At 37.2% G+C, this 15,314-nt stretch overlaps 1 pseudogene; it reads left to right on the plus strand.

Moving 5' to 3' along the window:
• The first annotated feature begins 2,002 nt into the window (after positions 1-2,002).
• LOC147828174 (EF-hand domain-containing family member C2 pseudogene) lies at positions 2,003-4,688 on the plus strand (annotated as a pseudogene).
• Positions 4,689-15,314: the final 10,626 nt, after the last annotated feature.

Here is a 15,314-nt window from a genome sequence, read left to right on the forward strand (position 1 = left end):
ACCTCAATTTACAATAGGACATGTGAATTTAATTTAAGAAGTAAAATGCTGTGTAAAGTCTGTGTCTAGTAAAAGCACTGCCAGGTATATGTAACAAATGCGAATTACTCTCAAAAATGAATTGATAATCCCAATTTTCATTCTTCTCTGAAGAAGCTTGAATAAATCAATACTACTATGCTGTTAAATGCTTACCAATTCTCCCAGGGCTAATATTTATTAGCATCAAATTGATGTGAAAATGTTACACTACAAGTCACAGATACGGTATTATGGAGTTTTTTTTCATTTTATCTTGGGACATTTCTGCCAACTGTTACCCTGTGAACTTGTAACTATCATCTAAATTTTCACAAAGACAATGGTGAAATAATTTATATTCTATTATCATATGAAATATTTTCTGTAATCTACACAAATGATGCCTTTTCCTGGATTGTTATTTCATCATTTTGCAATTGTTCTCTTCTTGATCCCATTAAGGACTATCCATTTTAATTTTGTTACTCTAATGAACTTTAGCATTTTCTCTATTTTTTATTATTTTATTTTCTTAAGTTACCTGTCCTATATTTTTTACTTTACTTTTTTGCAGTACAAGTGATTGAACCCAGAACCTTCTCATTGAGCAACCTATTCAGGTCTTAATTTGTTTTCATGCATTATTTATTTTTCAGACAGACTCTTTTTAAGTCACTAAGTTGCCTGGACTATGCTCAAACTTATGATGCTCCTGCATACACCTATGACTCTGTATTCAATTAGCTCTTCATTTATTCTAGTTTATAATGAATATTGAAATTAAGAACTTCAAACTTCCTCTATCCAAACATGTAATTCTATGTCTGTAAAAATAGTATTGGCTTTAAGCCACAATACTTAATAGGCAATATTTTAAATTTTAGGCCATTTGTCATTGATTTAATAAAAACTACAAACTACAGAGTAAGAGAAATGTTTTATTTGAACCAAAATTTGGTTGTTTTCCTTAGGTGTACACAGAAGATAAAACACAGCATACCATCTTATCTTTTCAAGAAATATATGTATACATTGACTACATGTAATACAATACTGCCAGTATCTAATTTCACAACAAATTGAAATCATACCAAATATCATGTAAAATAATCTACATGTCACTCACAAAACACCAAATTTGAACATGTCACCATTTAGTATCATAACTTCAAGTACTACCAAACTGATAACTGCTATATGCAAGAATCTTCCGTATTGGCTTTCTGTACCTTTTCTACACTACATTCTAACTTTCTTCACCATATTTTCTGTGTTTTAATAACAGTGAATCTGTTTTTAGGTTCATGGAATACAACTTGGGAATCTGTTACTTTTACCACTTCTGTCTGCCTATCCTAACAAGAATATATTCCAGCCCTCAATACAAATGCCACTGCCACTGTGAAGAAATTTTTTTTCAGTCAATTATGCTATTAAAATATGGGATTTACAGCAGTAATAACTGATGTTAACTTCTTTCCTATAGTGTGTTGGTCATTCCAACCTATAGTCAACATCTTTTCAATTTGAAATTTATTCTGGATAAATGTTGTTTTGTCCTAGCAAAATTGGTATTCTTCCTATTTTTTCCTCTGATTATACTATCTACTTTTAACTTGTCTTCCCTTTGGCTTTCTCAATATTATTTTTCTAATTATTGAAAAATTTTTCCTGTACATCACTGTGTTTCTGAATCCTTTTGATATATTTTATTGGTTTTTTTTTTTCTTTTGAAGTAGTATACTGCTTTCAATATTATACTACATTTCGGTAGTTGTTTGTATCTTTGTCTTCTCACATTTCCCTTTTGTGCTATAAATGACACTTTTTGGGAAGCATTTCTGACTCACATGGCCTTTAGAATTACAGAATTGGGCTCCTTTGTCCGGGCCCGGTGGGGGATGGGAGGGTGGGAAGGGAGGGGTTCCGCGCCCCACCCCCACCCCGCCATGCCCTCTCCCTCTGTGACACTGCCCCTGTCTCTAGGCAACCCCTGCAGTGGGGGCTCAACAAAGCGGCCTGGAAGCACGCAGCTGGCCCACTGGTCTCCTGCGGAGTCCTAGACCCTCAGAAGCTGAGAGCCATGGTCCTGCCGTTGCTGCCGGGCTATAGCTTCAACCACAATGTGGGAAAGGAGAAGTTTCATAAATCCCAACACTGGGGCTTTTGCAACAATGTTAGGATGCTGGTGAGTGAAGAGAAGCCTGGAATAGGTGGAGAACCACTTATTGGGCAAAAAGTGAAGACTAAATGTAGCATATATCCGAAAGGAGAAGGAACTGATAGACCGTCTTGGTTAGCTTTTGATAGACAGATTCTATGTTTTGATGCTTATTTGGAAGACAGAGTATGGGATAAAAGCCAAGAAATATATAGAATCAGATTCTATAAAATCTACTTCTACCCTGAAGATGACACAATCGAAGTACATGAACCTCAAGTGAAAAATAGCGGACTGCCTCAAGGGACTTTTATTCGGCATCATCGGATTTCTTTCCCCCCTCCAAATGATGATCAGTTTTATACTGTGTATGATTTCAGTATCAACATTGACATCATCTTCCTTGGCTGGACATTCAAGATTTATGATTGTGATAAATTCACAAATATTTTTTTGAGAAAAATAGGAGTAAAATTAAATCCCCCAGGACAGCGTCCACAAGATCTGTATTTGAAGATGCGGAAAGAGACATTGGAGCGTGCGGAGCCTCTTCATCCCTATGAATCCGCTGACACCCGGAGACAGTTTCTGGAGTACAATAGGAAAGTTTTGCGTTTCTTTTGCCTGTGGGATGACTCAGACTCATTGTTTGGGGAACGTAGAGAACTCGTCCTGCATTACTTCTTGTCTGATGATACTGTTGAAATCAAAGAAATATTGACAGAGAACTCAGGCCGGGATGCTAAGTCGGTCTTCCTCCGGAGGAGTAAACTACCCAAGTATGGCCCACCCGGACTCCATCAGTCAGGCCAGATAACAGATCGTTCAGTTCTCAATGTGTTTGGTGGCTTGTCCAGCAAGCGGAAGTATAGTTACATGTTGGATAAGTACAAGCTGGGAAAAATAGACCAAGCATTTTACAAGGATAGTGACCTGTTTTTAGGAGCCACCATCAATGTGGGGGGAAGGAAAGTGATCCTCTGTGACTGTGATGAATTTACAAAGTCTTATTATAAGACTAAATATGGAATCAAGAACTTTACCCTCCTTTCACACAAGCCTCGTCCTCCTCCAAAAGTAGAAAGGAAATTTCCACCTTACACTGGCTTTGGGTGTGAGGAGGATTCTCTCCATTCCTGTCTGTCCCTCAAGCCTGTGCCTTACCAGAAGAAGTTCTCAAGAGAAGGCAGCTGTGGCAACATAGGCAATGTACTCCGTTTGTTTGCAAGACTAATCACACCCACATGTGCTGATGCAGACAGGAAGTTCATTATTTCATACTTTCTCAAGGATGGCACACTTTCGGTGTTTGAACTGATAGAGAGGAATTCAGGCTACACTGGTGGGCTGTTCCTGAAAAGAAGTCATGTGAAGAAGTTTGGGCAAGAAGTCTTTAAAAGTGAGCTTCCAGAATATATCAATGTCAAGGACCTGTATGTTGGAGCCAAAGTGAATGTGAACAGGAACCTATTTGCTTTGCTCAGTGCTGATGAGTACACCTTAAACTACATGGAGAAGAGCGTAGACAGGTTCCCACTTAGCAATATTGAACTCACACTACAAAAGCTGAAAGAAGAATCAAAATCAAGAGAGATCAAGCAGGTATTTTCAGCTGCTGACTGTAACCACACGAAGATGGTGGATTTTAATACATTCAGAGACCTGTTGTTGGATATAACTGTCAATAAGCTCACCGACCGGGAGATTTTAACCATTGCACATCACTACCTTGTCCCTGAGGACATGGGTTCAGATAGGAATCTCTTAATTGCACAGGCCCAAGAAAAGCTCAAGAAAAATATGTTTGAGCATTTTGACAGACTCATTTCTAGCTGTGTGTATGAAGATCAGAAAAAAAAAATGTATTGCCCAATAGAGACATCAAAAGGCTCTGCAAGTCCCACAGGTTTCCTTTGACTGATGATCTTCTGGAAAACTTACTGGCCAGGTTTGAGGACAGTGAAGGACAAATAAATTATAAATCGTTTTTCCTGGCCCTGAACTGGAGAATGAATCCAATGTCGGAATTGGAAGCCCCGGATTATGTTAAAGAGAGAGGTGAAGATGTTTGTTTCGGGACGCCATCACCTATTCCTGTGAAATTCATTCGTTACTTAGACCTTTTGAAGGATGTATATGGCTTAGACCAGGAGGGACCATGACAGTTTCGGTCAGCTTTCTTTAATTCACTGCTTTAATTTTGCCAAGTTTCTTTTAGTAGGTATAACTTAGTTAACAAAACAGAAACAAGGGTTGATATTGAATGGAAATCCATAAACCACAATTAATTTTCTTTTGTCACTTTAGTTTTTCAGAACATCATATATTGCTGATGTACGGATGGTATTAAAATGCAGGGTTTTTTTGTATATCCTTTTATTGGTACTTTTTAGGTGTGCAATATAATGACATTTATCATTGGAGATATGCACCTTTACATACTCTCTTGATTCTTATTTTTCCCCCTTCCCCTGCCCTCCCTTCAAGCCCTCCACCCCTCCCTATTTACAAGGATTTTTCCATTTCATTTTCTCATATTAATTCCATTCCCTTCTTTCCTTTCCCCTACCCCTCCCACTTTCCCCTCCCCTTTGCGCCTTTTCTTCCTATTTCACATTATCTATTATATCTTTTAGTCCTTATTTACACTTTCTCCCACTAGGGAAACTATTCGGTATTTACACGTGTGTCCTGTTTATTTCACTTAAGAGTATCACCTCAGTGTGCATCCACTTAACAATAAATGTCTATAATTTCTCTTTAAAAAAAAAAGAATTCTAATCATGTCTTTCACTCTGCTCACCCTGTCTTTATTTATCTGGGAGATTATTTCTGTTTTGAAATTTTCTAGAGCCTCATGCATCTGCTTTGTTACTTCCTGTGCTATCAGTTCAGGGTGTCCAGGTGGTTGATTACCTGACTTTTCCACATCATTTCCCCCAGAATTTCCTTTTTGTGCCATGGAAGCCTTCATTTGTGCATTGCTTAAGTGTCTTCTTATTTTTGTTTCTGGTACTGTCCTTTGATTTAATTCCTGGGTTGATATTTCAAGATTGCTTAATGTAGGTAACTTTGTTGCTTGTGTTTAAAACCCTTGTGGAATGATTGCTTTTCAGAGGTGACTTCCAGATATAGCTTGTGTTTGGGTTTTGAGACTAATGCCTCTGAAGCTATTATGTTTTTCTTATACCAGGAAAGAAAACTAATTAGATCAATCACAACATGTTAGCCCAAATGTCATAGTCAGCATTACCATAGCATCAAGCACAGCTTAGAAAATGACAATTTGTGGTAGTTATTAATCTATCACTTTTAACTATGTGAGTTAAATTAAAACCGAGGACCAACCTAACATATGTTTATAATGAATAAACTCTTCAATATAGCATCTTTCTCCTTCGGGGTGGGGAGCTAAAAGGAGTTGGGGAGGGAGGGACAGGTAGAAAGAACAGGTAAGATTAGTGGTGAGGCCAGAAGACACAGAAAGATCACAGAAACTCTAAGAAGTTGTTAAAGGGAAGAGAAAATGGCAGAATGAAAGAACAAAGATGTGAATAGAATCACCTAACAGCAACAGGGAGGCTAGATACCAAACTTACTTTCCTTTAAACCTAATGATAATCAAGAGAAGAAAAAAGAGAAGAAAAGAACAGTAAGGGAGAAATCTGAATTCAGTGCAGAAAGGAACAAATGGGGAGATGAGGAGCAGTGTGGGACAGTGAGAGAATGAGAGAGAGAGAGAGAGAGAAAGAAAAGATGAAAGAAAAGTAAAATTTTGAAGAGTAGAAAAAAAGGAAAAATTAAAAATAAGAAAATTTTTTTTTCTTTTTTGCAAATAGCACTAGAAATTATGGGCCTCCTTCAGGGTGTGTCTCTGCTGTCACAGTAGGCAGCATAGGAATCCCTGTGCATATACAAGCCAATGAGTCTCAGCAAGCCAGCAGCAGACCAAGTACAGTGGTCTGATATGCCTTTATTGTAGAGGTTCTCTTCACTTTTCTGCTGAGCTTCAGTTTTCTTTGAGGAGCCTGAGGAACACTGTTTCTGTTACTAACTTCTGCTCTATCTTATGGCGCTCAGGACTAGCTTCTTTATAATCTCCTGTACCTCTGTAGTGTGGGACCAGGTAGGAGAAAAGCCAGAAGGCAGAGAGTGCATGGGGGGGGTGGGGGGACTGGGACATGGGACACTGAGCATTGGAGGTGCCCACGCAGCTAAGCTGACCTCACTTGCCCGGGGCGTGGACCTGGACTGCATTAGAAGCTTGAAGCCACTTGTCCTGTCTCACCTGGCCTGGACAGCCACAGGAGCTTGAAGCTGCTTGTCCTTTCTCACCGTGCCAGTTGCTGTAGCTTAGGGAGCATCAGGTGGGGTGGGGCTGCAAGAGGCCTCTGCTACTTCACCATGCCCTGGCCATAGCCCAGGAGGGCCTCAGGAGCTTGAAGCTGCTTGCCCTGTCTGACCTGGCCTGGATGGCCTCAGGAGCTTGAAGCTGCTTGTCCTGTCTCACTGGGCTGGTTGTGGCACCTTAGGGAGCCTGGGGTGGGGATGGGGCTGCAAGATGGCTCTGCCACCTCACCATGCCCTGGGCGTGGCCTGGGAGGGCCTCAGGAGCTTGAAGCTGCTTGTTCTGTCTCACCCACTGGCCAGTTGGGGCAGCTTAGGGAGCATTGGGTAGGGTGGGGCTGCAAGAGGCCTCTGGGACCTCACCATGCCCTGGGCATGGCCCGGGAGAGCCTCATTAGCTTCAAGCTGCTTGTCCTGTCTCACCTGGCCAGGAGGGCCTCAGGAGCTTGAAGCTGCTTGTCCTGTCTCACTGGGCTGGTTGTGGCAGCATATATTATGTATAGCAGTAAGCACAATTTGAAGCCTAGTACATATTTTGTCATTATGATTTTTGTTTTTGAAATTCTACAGAGAAATAAAATTGCCAAATGGCACTGGAGCCTCAGGAATATATGAAAATTTATAACAGGTCTTAGCCAGAACAGTATGATTTTCCTCTATATTCTCTTTGTATCTCTTCTGCTTTCTTGTGCCTTGAAAATATATTTTAATGTTTATTTTCTTGGTATATTTTAGGTATACAATATAATTACATTTATCATTGGAAATTTGAACCTTTACATAATCTCTCTTGGTTCTTATTTTCCCCCCTTCCCCTGCCCTCCCTTCAACCCCTCCATCCTTCCTTATTTACAAAGACTTTGTTTCCCTTTTTCCATTTTCTCATATTAATTCCATCTCCTTCTTTCCTTTCCCGTACCCCTCCCACTTCCCCTTCTCCTTTGCCCCTTTTCTTCCTATTTCACATTATCTATTATACCTTTTAGTCCTTGCTTACACTTTCAGGTTCTCACACCAGAGAAAGTATTTGGTATTTACACATGTGTGTCCTGTTTATTTCACTTAAGAGTATCACCTCAATGTGCATCCATTTAGCTATAAATGTCTCTAATTTCTCATTTTTTATGGCTGAGTAGTACTCCATTTTATTAAAAAACCACATTTTCTTTATCCAGTCTCCAGTTAATGGGCATTTGGGCTGCTTCCAAGCTTTAGCTCTCACAAATTGTACTGCTATGAACATGGGTGCACATATATCACTGTGGTATGATTCTTTTAATTCTTTGGGGAAGATACCCAGCAGGGGAATAGCTGTGTCAAATGGTACTTCCAGAAATCAAGAGGATCATCAATACCTACTTCAAGAACCTATACACCAATAAGATGGCAAACACAGAAGAAATGGACAGATTCCTAGTTACATATGAATTACCAAAGTTGAACAAAGAAGACCTAAAAATACTAAATGACCCAATTCCAAATCAATGAAATTGAAAACATAATTAATAACTTAACAATTAAGAAAAGTCCAGGTCCTGATGGCTTCACTGCTGAATTCTACATGACATTTAGAGAGGAACTACTGCTACTACTGTTCAAACTTTTCAATGAAATTGAAAGGAAAGCCATACTTCTGAATTTCTTCCTTGAAGCAATCATCACCTTGGTCCCCAAAGCAGAGAAAAACCCATGAAAATATTGACTATGATATTTGAATAATATGATGAAAGTGAATACAGAAAAGCATGAGGTGTTTCAAGCCTCATTGATTATGGCCAGTATTTTTCAACAAAGAAGAAGCTATTTCATGAATAGTTTGTTTTCACAGTGGTTGCCATTAAATACAGAATATATTGAGTTACATTATTGTCAGATTAATTTTTTGAGACAGGATCTCACTAGGTTATCCCAGCCAACTTTGAACTGTTGATCCTCCTGCCACAGCCTCCCATGTAGCTGGGATTGCCTTAGTGTCTCACCATGCCCAGTGATAGTTTTACTTTTTATGCTTCCTTGTGTCAATACATTGTAGGTTAAGAGGAATCAGAAATTTCAAGTATGTATTCCTCTCAAAATGCAATCCAACATTCTCATGCCTAGATGCCTTGTGGCTCTAATAAGATAGCTCCATTCAGAGTTTTCAGAAAACAAAAACAAAAACACCTATGACATATTCCATCAAAATGCTGTGTTCTTTTCTTTTCTGTAAAGGAAAATAATAAAGTAAAATAAATTGCCACAAACAGGTCATTAGCCACAGAGTCAGAAGAATACTATACATACATCTGAAAAGGATTTAAAAAGACATCTGAGTCAGGCAGCCCACAAAACAGATTTCTCTGCTGTGAGTTTGGATGCCCATAATTATCTTCAGGAACATGGTGGTGACAGAACAGATGTCAGGCATGGGCAGGTTGGAAAGGAAAAATTACATGGAGGTTTGGAGGTGGAAAGCAGAGATGACAGCCCTGGTGACAAGTAGATTCCCATGCAGCATGACCAGACACATGGACAGGAAGAGTGCAGAGAGTATTGGCTGCAGGGTAGGCCTGGGTCCCAGGTTGTGGAATTCCAATAACTGTAGAGGATGTTGTGCTTCTGCGGTGCTTTTGAAAGAGAAAATGAGATGGGAAAATGAAAAAAAAAATAGTTGTCTTCAGCACTCTTATAAGCAGGGAGATAAAGAGAGATCTGGGGAGAATGAACCACAAATACTCTGCAGGCTTAGATTCCATTTTTTAGGGTTTGCATAGCATTTCCATAGCTAAGCAGAGGCTCTGTTGAGGGCAGGGCCCTGTGGAAGGCTGAGAAGACTTCTTAGAGTAACACTGGTCCATGAGATGAGTGGATAAAGGGGACAGGCCTGGCACAGAGTAATGCCAAAAGCTATGCCAAAGAAGGACTCAGAAAGATTCAGTGAGGGACCTGTCCATGGTCAAGGGCAGCATACATGGATGCTCAACAAACAAAGGCCTCATTGGATTGGCTGACAGGATTCTTTTTTGCCTAGGAAGGAGATATGAGTACTCTTCTAAAGAATGTCTTTGTTATGTTTATACTGATCATTTTAGCATTGTAGTCATTTTTTTCATATAAAACCCCTAAACTGGAAGTCACTCTCCCAAACCCTTCAGATCCCCATCCAGGTTTATTTGCCTGGGGGCTTTTTGCTTTCACTTTACAATAAGCTGCTTTTTGTGTACAATAACATATTTTTGCTCAGTCCTCTTTCGACTCTCTATTTTGTAATTCTTTCTGGGTTGAGAGATGGACTCAACAGCTGGACAGTAACTCTGGACTCACGTATTTTCCTTTTGGCTTATTTTTAATGGAGTTTGATATATTGCCCAGACTGCCCTGCAGGATTAGTTGGCACAAGTGATTCTCCTGTCTCAACCTCTAGAGAGCTGGAATTACAAGCGTGGTCCACCACACACACCCTTCTGTATATATTTTTCATACAATATCCACAAATCACATACTTATACTTGAGGTCTATACACCTTCAGCAATACTTCTCAATTGTGAAAAGCAATTTCTTCTGGGAACTCTTTCATTATTGATTTCTGTATTATTTTCTTCCTCCCGTACCTATCTGATTTACACTCAACAATGTCTAATGACAAAGAACATTAGAAATAACCCCTCATTCACATTAAGTACAGCTTATTGTTTGCAGAAGAAAAGGGGGACAAAACAATCCTTCCCCTTTTATGGAAAAATCTTTCTAATGAAAGGAAATTAAGAAGAAAAGCATCTTTTTGCATTCTGATAATGGTTCAGATTAATCTAAAGCAGAAAGTATTTTAAAAGTCAGGTTGCAAAATCTAGAGATTAAGTTAAAGTTAAAAATTTATAATTGGGGCACATGCTTATACAGCACTTACTATCCAAGGGTTTTATAATTCCTATATTTTCCTGTTTCCCTTATTCAAGGATGTAAGTGCTCAGTCAAAGATTCTTTATCTTTTTAAAATTATTCAGTACATTACTCCTACTATCCTGGGCTTTGGTGGACTTTAAATTTGAAGAACTTTAGTTAAATTAATTACACTTCATTAATGATATCATAGACCAGAAATATGACATTAGTCTACACTGTACCTGTCAATGACTAGAAAGCAATGAAATGATAATAAATAGTTTAAAATTTTATTTCATTTTTTATGATTTTATTTGTATCAACCCTATAAATATCTGATGAGGAATATTTTTCTTCTTATTTTAGGAAGGAGAGGGAACAACCTTATCCTATAGTGATCTGATAACAGTCCATCCTTCATTATTTTTCTGAATATTGTTCCTCCAAATGAACATACATAGTACATAGTGTATTGCAAACATATATTGACAAAAATATAGTACAGTATACAAAACAGATACCTTGAATAGGACTACCTGATCTACTGTTTGATTTGTAATAAACATTATGTGAGTATAATTTCTGGAGGAAGTGTAGCAAAAAGGATCATTAAATATGATTTAACAATGCCTCAAATTTGCAGAAAATGTAAAAAGCTTAGTGAGCTTGCATTAAATTCATTTTCCCTTTTTTTAACACTATTGAATATAGTTTGAAATATATAAATATATAATGTTAAATATGGTTAAATAAAGCTCTTGCTAACTTGGACTTGAGGGAAACCCTTGTATTTAGAGATAAGCACTTTATCACCAGAACTTCCAAAGCCCAGGCTTCAGTGCCAACCTTTATGTGATATCTTTGTAGATTTCCACATCAACCTTCTGGATACATGGATTGCAATTATTTTATTTCAACTACCAAAAGACAACTGTGATTCATTGTTCTGTCAGGTCTCACTGTGATTTAATAGGGAATAAAGGAAAGACAAACAAAATAAGTAGAGAAACTATTTTAAACACACATGTATAAACTTATCATATGGAAATTTGTATAATAATTATCTAACATAGGATTTGAGGGAAAAATTCATTTTCCAAACTATTAAATTTAACTAGTGGTTCTCAATCTCACAAATCAATATAATTACCTGTCTAGTTTAAACTCTTCAGGTAACCTTGCCTCAGATCCAAAACAATGAGGAATTCTTGGTATATTATTTTAAACTAAAGTTAAGAACCACTACCTTTGATAGATTTTGCTTCATATAAAAGCTATATTAGTGTTCTATGTTCTTACTATTAAGAAAAATGACTATAAATTTCATAATATAAATATTTAGTAGTATTTGTTTCATAACTAATATTAATCATGATTTGAATTATTGCCTTTGAAGTTTGAAGTCTTGATTTTTATGCATGGTTCTTCTCTCCTGAACACATATCCTCCAAATACAATGACTCTCTTTAATTTTGGGGGGTGGAATTTCCCCTCATTTTCCATGATGATATTGATATATGCATCATAAAGTGTTCCTAAATAACTTATCCCTAAATTAACATCAACTCCCCTAAAAAGTGTACATACCTATTGCCCCTAAAATGTACCACCTGACATTGCCCATGTGCTTTTTTTTCTGTGAGGCATATACATCTATTCCTAACATTTAACTGATATGCATTATTACCTAATAGCAAATTATTTAACTTAGAGTTTATTGTTATGACAATCCTTTCAAAGTTTTTCTCTTTACGCAGAAGTCTAAGTCATTCCATAACACATGGATGAAGGCTCATTGTTTGACTTCTTATAACAGATTTATGTGTAATATTATAATAAACCACCTATATTTACTTTCCAAATAAAAACCAGGTATTCTAATGTATATTACCTCTTTCTTAACATGTATAATCAAAATATAATTGATATCCATGTAATAATAGATATTCCAACATAACTGAGATATTTTATATTCCATTGGGACTACTATTTCCTTTTGACTCAAATAAAAAACAATGCCTTGGGATGGAAGTCAGGAAATGGACATTTCAGTACCGCATATTGACCTCCTACAATGCATAGAATGTGTGGGAGTTTCTCAACTTCTTTGTGCTCATACTGCTAATGGAAACAGAAAGTATAATATACATCGCCAGAAAACGTGCAGGAATAAATAATTTGGGAATTTAATACATATTGCACTGCTACATTGTTTTTAAATAAAGAATTCATTTGCTCAGGAAATAATTCTCCTGATGAATAAAATTGTCAAATTGCTCTGTAATCTTGTAATGACATGATGGTCTAAGATTCTCTCACCCCAAGCAATCAGTTTTGCTGCTGTCCTCTCTTTCTACTGCTTTTGCTTCTTTTATGCTCATGAAAATCTCCCCATGGTCTTTGAATTATTTAAAACTGTAATGATTTTGGTGGAATTATGGGTCTTAAATGTCCAAGACATAGGAACAAAAGCTATTTTTATTTCTCTCTGATCTATGAGACATTCCTGAAAAAGATAAAATTTTACATAGGGAAACACCAAGATTTTGAAGTTGCAATGATAGCCAATATTTGGGAATAAAGAAAGATTCCATGAAATATTTAACACAGATTTTTATTTTTTTAATTTTATTTTTATTTTTATTTTTTTGGTACCAGGGATCAAACTCGGGTCCTTGCGCTTGTGCAGCAGGTGGCGATACCACTGAGCTAAATCCTTGGCCCCAGATTTTTATTTTTGATGGATTTTCTAGAAAAAATTAGCTCTGGGGAATCAGAATGAATGCCATCGCTTTCCAAATACATAGCACATATTACATAAGGGCAAAATTAAAATATAACATTACAAAAATAGGAAAACAGTAACTTTATGAGATATTTTTGTGGAACACAAAGAGACTAATCTTGTTAATAATAACTATTTAGCTTAAATTTGCCCCAATTTTATCCTTTTCTCACATATTAACCGCATAGAGAGAAACTCTTGTATGTTTAACTGATATTCATTGCTTTTGTCTCTACAAGAAATCAACTTAGGTGACAATGCTGAATCCCAGAGATGATGAAAAAGCTGAGTTAAGTAACTTGAAAATGCAGCCAAGAGCAGTGAACAATAAATTGACAATCTCTAGGTAAGATACACTAACCTTTTTCATTGGTTTCCAGCCATTAGAATGGTTTAAATACAGATACAGATTTTTTTACTTCAGGTACAGTTTACAACTTGCTGCAGTGTCCTGAGGAGGAACGACATCAAGATCTGAGTTTAAGCGTCCTTTTCCAATTAAGTGGAATAGTTTTAATATTGCATGAACAGCTGAAAGAATAGTGTGAAGCAGGAAAACATAGAGGTCAGTGCTAAGTTATCATGGGCTTTTCCCATGTTCCGTGCTTCTGACCTAAGCATTTTTCCTATGGTTGACACACTAGGTTTCATGCAAAGCTTTATGCTGTGAGCTTTCAGGAGCCCTAAAGAGGAAAACACAGTGAGCAAAGGTTTTCTCCTGGAGTTACAAGGAAGTGAAGTGGGTGATTGAGTTTTCAAGAGCCCAAAGTTACGGGATTCTCCTACCCATGTTCCCTGTTTGTCTAATAAGACAACTCAATTCCAACATGTCTTCTGTGTGTCAAGCTATATACCAGCACATGTTGATAAAAAATGTCATACTCATTTCTTTTCCATGAAACAAAAGAATGTGGCATTTGTAGCATTGGAAAGACTATGTAGACGAATTAAAACAATCTAAATAGAACACTTGGCACTCAGAAATGTATCAATAATGATACATGAGCTTATGATTATTGTCATGCTTATCCTCATCTTCAAAATATCCTTCATAATCCTTTTGAAGTACTCAGGAAATAGCTTGGAGAACCCCATTTTCTATTGTCTGCATGGGATATCTTTGAAAAGAAGAACCAACATGGGAGGAAATCAAAACCTTGGGTGTGATTTTTGAACCCCAACCACAATCATACACAAAAATTCTACAGCCCTCACGGGTACAATGTTGCATGTAGATGTTCTCCTATTTGTCTAGCCAGTGTGAATTGTTGACCTGATGATGAACACTCAATGTACCTGATAGTCCTTCTTCCATCCTTCATGTCTTTCACCATTTGGTGATTTGTGCTACTTTTCTGCATGTTCATGACAACACAGAAAATCCAATATACCTTCTCTACCTAATTCCCAATGAAACCCCTCTGTTCTCAGAATAGTCTTAATGCAGTCTCATACAGGAGCTTTTGGACACAGGCAACTGTAAGAGGAAGAGACACAGGTAGGGTACTTGCTGGACTGAAGCCATGGAAAACTTCTGGAGACATGGATTGAATAATCACTATTACATGACCTTGAAGACTCAATGCACAGAGCTCATAATTAACCAAATTGGTCCATCACACTATCTAAGGACTTTCTAATACTAATGGAAGAAAAAAAATTAATCTCCATTAAATTTGGGGCATTCTTATAATCAGAGAGCATGTGAGTTATATATTCATTTCTTTTGTTTCTTTTCAAGATTTCTCTGGGGTTTTTTGCTTCCATTTCTATTGTGGTAAAATTTTTAATTAACCAGATAATATTCACTATTTTCAAGTGCAGCTCTCAGTGCCATTATATTCGCACTATGATATATACACCCCACTCCAAAATACACTTACAGGAATTGTTCATCTTCACAAAGTAAAACTTGGTATTCATTAAAAGTCCCAAAACTTCCCATGCTCAAACACTACCTAACAATATTTTACCATGATAAATTTGTGATGAGAATTTAAAATTATCTAATACAAAAACAATGTGATCACAGAAGCAGAATGTACAGGTATAAATCCTTAATTTTCCTGCCTTTTTAATTCTGTATTCATATTGAATATCTCTGATCTTAAGATTTGAATTTTCTACTGTGGAGCCTT

Source organism: Heterocephalus glaber, unplaced genomic scaffold, assembly GCF_053883595.1.
Source record: "Heterocephalus glaber isolate CG9 unplaced genomic scaffold, H.glaber_assembly_v1.0 deba00001244, whole genome shotgun sequence".
Taxonomy (NCBI): Eukaryota; Metazoa; Chordata; class Mammalia; order Rodentia; family Bathyergidae; genus Heterocephalus; species Heterocephalus glaber.